Genomic DNA, 12,302 nt, shown 5'->3' on the forward strand with positions numbered 1-12,302 from the left:
TTTCTAATCAAAGCAGGAGCTCAGCAGAAGACTTAGACAAAATGGTGTTTCCCACCAAAGAAGGAAAGCCCGCTAAAAAAGGATCCCATGAGCTTGAAAGAACTAAAGAGGCCTGAAAAGAACCAGTCACGAAAAGGGAGTCCCCAAAAAGGCCCAACGTGACAGCAAGGATATCCTGGGCCTCCCCACTGCTGGCAGCCGCAACAGATGCTTGCCAGAAGCCCCAGTGCCTTCGGCGGCAAGGGAACCCCAGGCTTCCCAACCGCCAGCGGCCAACTCTCCCCTCTTGGTTGCTGGGGAATCTTTCTTGCTGACATGCAAAGCTGACCCCAAGTGCTCCCCTTCGTTCCATCGCAAGCAAAAAATACAAGTGCTAGCTTCATCGAGACCTCGGCAGATGCACACTGAGCACTTCTTCCCTTGAGAAATGCTCATTGTGAACCACATGGGAGGCCCAATTCACATGCCAATCAGCTAGAAAGGAAAAAAAAAATATGTGACCAGCACTAATCCTCAAAGGCTCTGTCCTTTTTCTTTTTTAAAAAACTTTGTTCTTAAAGAAGCAGACCCCACTGACTTTCAAAGCTGTAGTCATTGCCCTCAGGGCAAGGCATACAGCTGAAGCACCTCTAACAATGATATGGGGATGTGGGGGAATGGGGGGGAAGGGACATGGCTGCCTGAGTGTGACACCCCAAGGATATTAGGGACTCCCGCAAAACCCAACCTCCATCCGGACAAGAAAGGGCCAGAAAAGGCCATTGCCCATCACCTCCAACAGATCCTAACTAAAGGCCAAAGAGGACTGCACAGGCATACCACCGCCAGCTGCTGGAGACTGAAAACAGACTGATCAGCTCACTTGCACTGTTAGAATTCAATGTGTTCTCAGTCTCTATCTTCTGGCAGAGGAGCACAAACCCATTCATTTGTGCCAGTCTGGAGGGATGCTAAAAAATCAATTAATTAGCTAATATGTCTAGCTACATAGAATAACTATAATTTATTCATTTACCTTCTGCCTTAACCAAGGTAGGTCACAAACTAAACTAAAACATCATCATTTAATGTGTTTACCAACAAACAACATTTATACAACTGCAACAAAACAACTCCTATCCATTTCTAGCCCTACCTTAATCAAAATCTGGCACGGAAACTCATCATACTACCGTGTTTCCCCAAAAATAAGATCTACCCTGAAAATAAGCCCTAGCATGATTTTCGGGGTAGGCCCTAATAAAAGCCCTACCCCAAAAATAAGCCCTAGTTAAGATCCATGACACTAGTACTGCCAATCATATTTCCCTTCCTCTCCTCCACCCCACCTCCAAAAACAGTGGCAGGGACCTGACTACCTGTGCAGACAGCTGGAAGGAGGCACGGCTCGGGTGAGGATGAGTGCTATGGAGAGACTGGCTGCAGACAAGGCCAAGTACATGAAGAGCCAGAGGCCGATAGTGACCACCCCCAGCCCCAGCTCAATGTGAGAAAGCAGTGGCGGCAGTAGCAGCAAGGGCTACTCGGGCAGCGCCAAAAAGACCCACGGTAGCCCCCGACTCGCTGGTCATGTACCGTCGGTGAGTAGAAAGCGAGACCACCAGCAGTGAGCGGCAGAGACCCCTCTGCAGACAGCGGGATCGAGCAAACCAAGGCCTGGTACGCGACAACTTTGCTGCCGTGGCCCTGCACGGGTGCAAAGTCAGTGTGGCAACGTCAAAGGGCAGCTTAAGCCGGCAGAGCTTCGGAAGTATGTCATGATCAAGGAGGGATGGTCAGTGAGGTTCCGCTGCTACTACTACCTGTGTTTCCCCAAAAATAAGCCCTAGTGTCTTTTTTGGAGCACAAATTAATTTAAGACCCTGTCTTGTTTTGGGGGAAACACAGTAGTTATAATTTTTCTCTAGTTTTAAGTTCATACCACCTTAGATGAATTTTTTTTTAGAAAAAAGAAGTTAATAAGTTAAAAAAAAAAGAAAAAGATTTATCATTACCAAAATGTCTGCATTTCAAGTTTTTAAAGTTCCTTCTACCATCATATATTCAACTGATCCTGGGTTGTCTTGTATTGGCCCTTATCAGAACCGCAGGCAGACACCAGGTTGCTAGAATTTCAAGCATCCTACCACTCTTGGGATAGGTTTTTTCTATTTCTGGGTAAACTCATTCTAGCTGCTCCCAAGAACACCATGGGAGGGGGGAAATGCTGTCAGTAGCAGAAGCTCTAGACAGCAAGCCAAGAATAGGAATGCAACTGCTGCTTGCCAGACATCACTTTTGTGTGAATATGTCTCTCACACAATGATGTGAATAATGAATGACAACATCTGAAGAGTGAACTGATGGAAAGAATCTAAAAACCAAGGAGCATGCCCATAATAAAAGCAGATTTTAAAAAAACAACAACCAGATTTCAGAAAAAGGAAGAAAAAAGGTAAAAGAGGAACATTGAGTTTTGAGAAAATCTAGCCAGCATGTTTAATTTGCATATTTATTTCATAACTAGACAATGATAGCTAGTATAAGTTTCAGAATCTAATTTGTATTCATTAAATGCATACGATGGTAGAGAAGACTTTTAGTGGATGCAGAACAACATTCTTCAAAAACAAATCAGCTAAACACTGCCTTCATTCTGTAAAGAAACACAAAACAGATAAACTGATGGCAGACAAAGACCATATGGCCTTCCTATCCACACCAATTGCTCAGCTCTATAATCACAACCTCTCCCTCAAAGATCCTTCTCTGTGCTTGACTCATGCTTTCATATATTCAGATTGGTTCTCATTTCGGCCACCTCCACTACTCATTCTGTACTGTTCACCAAGTCTACACACGATGACTCTCGTCCTATAATACCTCCCCCCACCCCACCTTGGTCCAGAATTTACATTCAGTTTAAAGAGTACTTATATAGAAACATAGAACATGGTGGCAGATAAAGGCCAAATGGTCCATCCAGTCTGCCCATCCACAATCTCTAAAAAAGTGTGACCATGTTACTCCATCTTATCAACAGTTGCACTGGCTGCCTTTTGAGGCTAGAGTATTGTTTAAATTCAGTTGTATTTGTTTTAAGGTCTTGTTTGGTATGGCACCTATTTACCTGTCCTCATGCTTTGAACGATATAAACCTAATAGGATTATTCGAGGGCATTATCTATTTGTTCATCCGACTATTAAATCTTACCGATACAAGAGATCTTTTGATAAATTACTCGGTTTTCAGGCAGGTAAAATGAACTTATGGTTATATACCATCATTTCTCAGGCTCATTCATATATGTCCTTTAGGAAGCTGCTAAAAACTGATTTGTTTGATAAATTTGTAAATTGATGTTTTAGCATCTTGATTGGTAAATAGCACTGTTTTTATGGTTCGCTTATTTTAGTTTGATTTTAACGCATTTTTAGTCAATTGTATTTTACTTACTGATTGTATAATTTTTTTTTTTAATTGTATGTGAACCACCTAGAACTATGTGGTATGGTGGTGTACAAAAATAAAATTATTATTATTATCATCATCAAAGAAATCTCACATGCCTGTCCCACGCTTTCTTGAATTCACTGGTGTGGAATAGTGTGAAGAACTAATGGAAAGAAAATTATCAGGCGAGACTTAATTTCTCCATATTTATACTTTGGAGGAAAGGCAGGAGAAGGAAGATGATAGAGATGTTTAAATACCTATGTGGCATAAATACACATGAAGTGAATCTCTTTCAATTGAAAGGAAATTCCAGAGTGAGAGGGCACAGAATGAAGTTAAGAGGTGATAGTAGCCGACCAAAAAATCCTTCTGTTAGATAAGTGGCTCCCTTAACCGCTGGCAAGGGAATCCCCAAGGTCAGGAAGTGATGACACTACTGAAGAAGAGTGACTGAATCAGGGAATCCTTCCACCCTCAGGCTTGGGATGTCCCAACTGCTGGCAAGGGATTTCCCAAGCCAGACAGAAAGATCAAGGACTGCACTGCCGGCTCAGAAAATCCCTCCCTTGCCAGACAAGGGAAACCCTTTGCTGACCCACATGGACTGGGTTAAAATGAGCAGCCCACTGCTGATTCCCACCTCTGCCTGCCTGTAAACTGTCTCCGACAGACTGTGTTCCTTTTCTTACTTTCTTCTCTTTTGCAATCTCTGAGAATGCAGCACAAATAATACACTGCTTTCCTTTGTGTTTAATTTGATTTTTTTCCTCCAGAAGCATGCTGAAGAGGATACGAGACCCAGGAAAGGAATCAAAGAGCAAGAGGCACTGGGAAGGAGGCAGAGATTGGCATCACCAAGCATGCATTCTGCAGGGCCACCCTAGGGAGCTCTTCTGGGAGCCAGTCACCAACTGGACCAGAAGCGGTCTGCCAGTCCATCCACCTACTTGGAAACAGAAAACGCTGAGAAGCTGCTGGTCGATGGACACAACTATCCCACTGGTCTGGAATAGTGGGAAGGACGCTATTGAATCTTTAAGTCTGTCCCCATATGCCTTATGACGTAGACCATCAGCCATTTTAGTTGCCTTCCTCTGGACTGACTACAACCTATTTATAGCTTTTTGATAGTGCAGGCTCCAGAATTGTACATATGGGGGCAAGTAGTGCTGGTTGATGTGAATGTTCAGGAAAGAGATAAAGAAGGGAAGATAATGACTAAGGAATTACAGCTTTCAAACTATGTTACAGTAAATTAGTACAGTGGCACCTTGGTTTGCAAGCATAATTTATTCCAGAAGCATGCTCGTAAACCAAGTGCTCTTATATCAAAGTGAGTTTCGTTCCACATTCCAAAAAGACCCCACCCCCGAGGTCATTGGCACACTTCTACCCCACCCCACCCCAAAAACACCCCCACCCCCGAGGCCCTGGCGTGCTTCCACCCCACCCCCTAGAACCGGCATCGCCCCCACCCAAACCCTTACCGTGCTCGGGCACCAGCACCTACCAACCCACAGGACGTGCCGGTGCCCAAAGAGCCTACTGCTTGCCGCCGATTCTGCTGGACCTTGAGCATTGCACATGCTCAAGGCCTTCTGGCTTCCGCTCTCGCTGAGATTCTAATGAGATTCTGGTGTCTCCAAGAATCTCATTAGAATCTCAGAGAGAGCGGAAGCCAGAAGGCCTTGAGCATGTGCAATGCTCAAGGTCCAGCAGAATCAGCAGCAAGCTCTTTGGGCACAGGCACGTCCTGTGGGTTAGTGCTGCGTGCTGGTGCCCGATCGCGGTAAGGGTTTGGGCGGCATCTGATGCTGGTTCGCGGGTGGGGGCAATGCCAGTTCTCAAGGGCGATGTCTCGCATATCAAGTCAACGCTCGGTTTGCGAGGCAAGATTTGCAAGAATGTTTTGCTCATCTTGCAAAACACTCGCAAGCCGCATTACTCGCATATATGCATGCTGCAGCTTTTGAAACTGCTTCCTCCAGTGAAAAATATTGAAGCTTTTTTTTTGTGTGAGCCAGGTTCATTTCTTGAACACTCCATCACACGCAGGAACTTCACTTCCATAGCACAGAAATTTACTCCATATCACCGCCTCCTTTCCTTATTTATTTATTCAATTTTCTATCCCGTTCTCCCAAGAGAGCCGAGAACGGTTTACATGAATTTATTCAGGTACTCAAGCATTTTTCCCTGTCTGTCTCAGTGTACTCACAATCTATCTGATGTACCTGGGGCAATGGGGGGATTAAGTTTCTTGCCCAGAGTCACAAAGAGCAGCATGGTGTAGCCACTGGGGTTCTAAGTTAAGGTGATAGCACTCTTAGTGGACAACAAGTAATACTGCAATAGGAGTGATGCTCAACATGGAGACCAGCCCTACAGGTAATGTATTTCATAAGCAGAAATCTTTATCCAGGTACCACACACACAACTCTGCTTTCAAGTTTTGCTGGTTTACTCATCAGGTCTTTATTTTATAATAGTTCAAAGCAAATAAAGAGAACATGGGCAAAACCCAAAAATAACCAGCATCAGCAGTTCATTGTATTCCAGAGAGAGGAGAAAAAAAACCCCTACTACTAAGTACTGAGAGTCCAACACAGTCTGCTGAAATTAGGCCTCGCCTAGGCATGGGCTTTTCAAACCCCGAAACTAAACTTGCCCTGGATACTGCATAGTCCCGGCAAGCATATTCAGTTTAACAGCCCAAAAAGCACAGTTACTTACCGTAAAAGGTGTTATCCAGGGACAGCAGGCAGATATTCTTAACGCATGGGTGACGTCACCGACGGAGCCCCGGTACGGACACTTTTAACTAGAAAGTTCTAGATGGCCGCACCGCGCATGCGCGAGTGCCTTCCCGCCCGACGGAGGAGAGCGTGGTCCTCAGTTAAGATAAGCCAGCTAAGAAGCCAACCCGGGAGGTGGGTGGGTCGTAAGAATATCTGCCTGCTGTCCCTGGATAACACCTATTACGGTAAGTAACTGTGCTTTATCCCAGGACAAGCAGGCAGCATATTCTTAACGCATGGGTGACCTCCAAGCTAACAGAGAGGGAGGAGGGATGGTTGGCCATTAGGAAAATAAATTTTGTAACACAGATTGGCCGAAGTGTCCATCCCATCTGGAGAAGGCATCCAGACAATAGTGAGTAGTGAACGTGTGAACTGAGGACCAAGTGGCAGCCTTGCAGATTTCCTCGATGGGCGTGAAACAGAGGAAAGCCACAGAAGCAGCCATAGCTCTGACCCTGTGGGCCGTGACAGCACCTTCCAGTGAGAGACCGGCCCGAGCATAACAGAACCCAATGCAGGCAGCAAGCCAGTTAGAAAGCGTCCGTTTAGAAACAGGGTGCCCCAGACGGTTGGGGTCAAAGGACAAAAAGAGTTGAGGTGAAGAGCGGTGAGCCCTGGTACGGTCCAGGTAGTATGCAAGGGCCCGCTTACAGTCTAGCGTGTGTAACGCCTGTTCCCCAGGATGAGCATGGAGTTTAGGGAAAAAGACAGGCAATACAATGGACTGGTTGAGGTGGAAGTCCGAGACCACCTTGGGAAGGAATTTAGGGTGGGTACGCAGAACCACCTTGTCATGGTGAAAAATAGTAAAAGGTGGGTCGGCAACCAGTGCATGCAGCTCACTAACCCTCCTGGCAGAGGTGATGGCAATGAGGAAAAGCACCTTCCACGTCAGAAATTTGAGTGAAGTAGTGGCAAGAGGCTCAAACGGAGGTTTCATGAGGGCTGATAAAACCACATTCAGGTCCCAGACGACAGGAGGAGGCTTCAGAGGTGGTTTGACATTGAAGAGGCCTCTCATGAACCGGGAAACCAGTGGATGAGCCGTGAGAGGTTTTCCGAGGATAGGCTCATGAAACGCAGTGATGGCACTGAGGTGGACTCTGATTGAAGTAGACTTGAGGCCAGCGTCGGACAGAGAGAGCAAATAGTCCAGTACAGTTTCCACCGCCAACGAAGTGGGGTCGTGGTGATGCAGGAGACACCAAGAGGAGAACCTGGTCCACTTCTGATGGTAACATTGGAGGGTGGCCGGTTTCCTGGAGGCATCCAAAATGCGACGGACAGGCTGAGACAGATTCTCTGGAGAGGTCAGCCCGAGAGAAACCAAGCTGTCAGGTGGAGCGATGACAGATTGGGATGTAGTAGAGACTGATGCTGCTGCGTAAGTAGAGTAGGAAACACAGAAAGAGGAATGGGCTCCCTGGAGCTGAGCTGGAGCAGGAGGGAGAACCAGTGTTGGCGAGGCCACCGAGGAGCGATGAGAATCATGGTGGCTCTGTCCCTGCGGAGTTTGAATAGCGCCCGCTACATTAGAGGCAGTGGAGGAAAGGCATAGAGGAACCGATCCGTCCAGTCGAGCAGGAATGCATCCGGGGTCAGACGATGAGGAGAGTAGAGTCTGGAGCAGAACTGGGGCAGCTGATGGTTGTGAGGAGCTGCAAAGAGGTCCACCTGAGGAGTGCCCCAGAGAGCAAAGATGGAGTGGAGTGTGGGAGGATCCAAGGTCCACTCGTGAGGTTGAAGGATGCGGCTGAGGTTGTCGGCCAGGGAGTTCTGTTCGCCCTGGATATAGACGGCCTTGAGGAAGAGACTGCGGGCCGTGGCCCAGGTCCAGATGCAGATAGCCTCCTGACAGAGGAGGGGAGATCCGGTGCCGCCTTGCTTGTTTATGTAGTACATGGCGACTTGGTTGTCTGTGCACAGGAGAAGAACCTGAGGATAGAGAAGGTGCTGGAAGGCCTTGAGAGCATAGAACATGGCCCTGAGTTCCAGGAAATTGATGTGATGTTGACGCTCCTGAGGGGTCCAGAGTCCCTGGGTGCGAAGATCTCCCATGTGAGCTTCCCATGCATAGGGGGAGGCATCTGTGGTTATGATCATGGAGTGAGGGGGTAGATGAAAGAGTAGACCCCTGGAAAGATTTGAGGAGTTCAACCACCATTGAAGAGATTGCTGAAGAGACGATGTCACAGAGATGGGATGAGAAAGAGGATCCGTGGTCTGTGACCATTGGTTGGCTTGAGTCCATTGAGGTGTCCTGAGGTGGAGTCGTGCCAGAGGAAGCACATGGACTGTCGAGGCCATGTGGCCCAGGAGGACCATCATTTGCCGAGCCAGAATAGAGCGACAAAGGAGCACCTGACGGCAGAGATGGAGCAGGGTTCGTTGGCGGTCTGAGGGGAGAAACGCCCTCATCAGAGTGGTGTCGAGGACGGCACCAATGAACTGAAGTCGCTGTGTGGGGAGGAGATGTGACTTGGGGTAGTTGATCTCGAACCCCAGGAGATGGAGGAAAGAGATGGTGTGTTGAGTGGCTTGTAGCACAAACAGAGACGTAGGAGCTTTCACCAACCAATCGTCCAAGTATGGGAACACCTGGAGGTTGTGAGATCTGAGGAAGGCCGCCACCACAATAAGGCACTTGGTGAACACCCTGGGCGATGATGCGAGGCCAAAGGGTAGCACTTTGTACTGATAGTGGTGGTGCTGTACCTGAAATCGGAGGTAGCGACGTGAAGTCAGATGGATTGGAATGTGAGTGTAGGCCTCTTTGAGGTCTAGGGAACATAGCCAGTCGTGATGAGAGAGAAGAGGGTAAAGCGTGGCAAGGGAGAGCATCCTGAATTTTTCCTTGACCAGACACTTGTTGAGGTTCCGAAGATCGAGGATGGGACGGAGGTCTCCTGTCTTCTTGGGTACCAGGAAGTAGCGGGAGTAGAATCCCTGACCCCTTTGGTCTGGGGGTACCTCTTCAATGGCATTGAGAAGAAGGGATTGGACCTCCCTCAGGAGGAGGGGGGATTGTGAGGAGTGAGAAACAGACTCTATGGGAGGATTGTCTGGTGGAAGAGTCTGGAAGTTGAGAGAGTAGCCGTGGCGAATGATGTTGAGGACCCATAGGTCTGATGTAATGACCTCCCAACGTTTGAGGAAGAGTTGAAGGCGGCCTCCTATCGGCTGAGGAAGAGGCAATGATGGCGGGAGACTGGCTATGCCCTGGAGAAAAGAGTCAAAAGGGCTGAGATGGTTTTGACTGTGGGAGAGGCTTGGCAGGTTGGTGAGACTGTAAACGTGCCTGAGTTTGGTGCTGCTGACGAGGCCGGCGAGGCTGTTGTTGCTGAGGCGGGTTGAGAGGTCTGGCCAAGAACCTGCGTTGGTAGGAAGACTGCTGTTTGTAGGGGCGAGCAGGTGGAGTCTTCTTTTTAGGTTTGATTAGGGTATCCCACCTGGTCTCGTGTGCTGATAGTTTCTGGGTAGTTGAGTCCAGGGACTCCCCGAATAGTTCATCACCAAGACAAGGTGCGTTAGCCAGGCGGTCTTGGTGATTAATGTCGAGGTCAGAAACTCTCAGCCAGGCCAAGCGCCTCATGGCAACAGCCATGGCAGATGCTCGAGAGGTCAGCTCAAAAGAGTCATAAATGGATCGCACCATAAATTTCCGGAGTTGGAGCAAACTGGAGATTTGTTGTTGGAAAACCGGGATCTTACGCTCAGGGATGTACTTTTGTAAGGAGGAGAGTTGTTGCACCAAATGCTTCATATAGAAGGAGAAGTGGAAGGTGTAATTATTAGCCCTGTTGGCAAGCATGGAATTCTGATAAAGGCGTTTGCCAAATTTATCCATTGTTCTGCCCTCTCTGCCAGGAGGGGTGGAGGCATAAACACTGGAGCCCTGGGTTTTCTTCAAGGTGGACTCCACTAGAAGGGATTCATGGGGTAGTTGAGGTTTGTCGAACCCCGGGATAGGAATGACCCTGTATAAACTATCCAGTTTTCGAGGGGCACCCGGTACCGTGAGAGGATTTTCCCAGTTTTTGTAAAAAGTTTCCCGTAAGATGTCATGGACGGGTAACTTTAAAAATTCTTTGGGAGGTTGTTCGAAGTCCAGGGCTTCCAGGAAAGCCTGGGACTTCTTAGAGTCGGATTCCAAAGGGATCGATAGAGCCGCCGACACTTCCCTGAGAAATTTTGTGAATGAGGACTGTTCAGGTTTAGAACTGGTATCGACCATCGATGGTTCCTCGTCCGTTGAGGAAGCCTCATCATCGGTACCGGGTGGGGATTCTTCCCATAAGTCCGGGTCCCTGACGTCGGTGTGCGCAGGACGGGACGGTGGTGCGGACGGCTCAGTGTGGCGAGTCTTAGAGAGAGATTTGCCAGAGCGCATCGAGACGGTACCGGGGGAGGAAGATCGATACCGGTCCTGGTCTAGGGGGGACTGGTGTCGGTCTCGATGTCAGGGAGGGTCGGCATCAGAGCGTGTTTGTACTGGAGGATTAAGTGGTTCAGCCACGAGTACCGGCATGGAGGTGTTCAACGGTACCGATGGTGTCGACACCGGCGGTATGGTGCGAGGTTCGGGCCGGTCTGATACCGGAAGGAGTGGGGCCAAAATTGCGGGCAACAAGTGCTGGAGTTGCTGTTGCAGTTGCTCTTGCAATTGGCTTTGGAGTATGGCCGCAATGCGGTCGTCCAGAGGGGGCACCGGTACCGCTTTTTTCTTTGTCGGTACCATAGGTGCCGCTCCATGCCCCGGCGATGAGGATGCCGATGACGAGGCACTCACCGAAATCGGGGCGGAGCGTTTGCGGGGTCGGCGTGATGCCGGGAGGACCGGCGTCGCCGGTGTGGCAGGAGGGCGCTCAAGGGAAGTGGAAGGCTTCTTAGCCGGCTTACCTGGTGCCAGCGACCCCGAGGAAGGATCAGGCGTCGTCGAAGTAGTCGGTGCCGACTTTTGCGGCGCCGTTGACGGCACGGCCGATTCCATGGCAGATCCGGTACCGAAAAGGATATTCTATTGGATCTGTCTATTTTTCAAAGTACGTTTTTTAAGAGTAGCACAGCGGGTGCAGGTGTCAGCCCGATGCTCTGGACCCAGGCACTGTAGGCACCAATTGTGCGGGTCAGTGAGAGATATCGGGCGTGCACACCGCTGGCACTTCTTAAAGCCCGGCTGAGGGGGCATGAAGGGGAACATGGCCTCCGCAAAATCAAAACCGGAGGCCTGTATGGTGGCAACAGGCCCCGCCGGGGCCGGCCTGAAAAATAAAGAGAAAACAAAGTTGTTTTTTTTTTGTTTTTTTTTGCAAGTTAGAACGAAAAACGAAATCCGAAGGAAAAAGAACAAAAAAAAGGAGAAAAAAGCGCGAGCGGGAAGGCAAAAACAGAGATTTCAACAGCCGTTGAAAGCACATGCGTCTTCTTCGCTCCACGGAAACGAAGAAACTGGGGGACCACGCTCTCCTCCGTCGGGCGGGAAGGCACTCGCGCATGCGCGGTGCGGCCATCTAGAACTTTCTAGTTAAAAGTGTCCGTACCGGGGCTCCGTCGGTGACGTCACCCATGCGTTAAGAATATGCTGCCTGCTTGTCCTGGGATAATTCACATTCCTGTCTCTTCAAACAAACAAACAAACAAAAAAATCTCCAGCTCTTTCTTGAGCAGAGGGCAGGAAAATTGCCAAGTTTACCTTCAAAAACTGAGTTAAGCTTTCATAAATCCCTCCCTAGATACTGGCAAACTTCGCCCCATCCAATTCTCAACTTCCTTGGAATTTCAAAATTCAAAACACAGTTCAACCAAAACATTTCTTGCAAAAACTGTAGTGCAAAATGAAACAGTCTTTATAGAGTACAAAAGGGTGCCCTTCCCCCACAAAGGGCTTAAGCAGTGCTGTGGCTTATTTTTTATTATTTTTTTTTTAATAAAAGAAAAACCTTCCAGTTTCAGACAATTGTTCCAAATTTAGGATTAGCAATGCGAACAGTCCCATATAATCTCCACTCAGGAATAAAACAACAAATACAAAAAAACTGTTTAGAGCAGATATTTCCTTTCCAAAT

The 12,302-nt window shown here is 48.4% G+C and overlaps 1 protein-coding gene across 7 annotated transcripts in view; it reads right to left on the reverse strand.

The window, feature by feature from the left end:
* The window catches only part of FAT1 (FAT atypical cadherin 1), a 363,497-nt gene that overhangs the window by 216,976 nt on the left and 134,219 nt on the right, over window positions 1–12,302 (reverse strand). The gene's annotated exons all lie outside the window — the stretch shown is intronic.

Source organism: Geotrypetes seraphini, chromosome 1, assembly GCF_902459505.1.
Source record: "Geotrypetes seraphini chromosome 1, aGeoSer1.1, whole genome shotgun sequence".
In the NCBI taxonomy this organism is placed as follows: domain Eukaryota; kingdom Metazoa; phylum Chordata; class Amphibia; order Gymnophiona; family Dermophiidae; genus Geotrypetes; species Geotrypetes seraphini.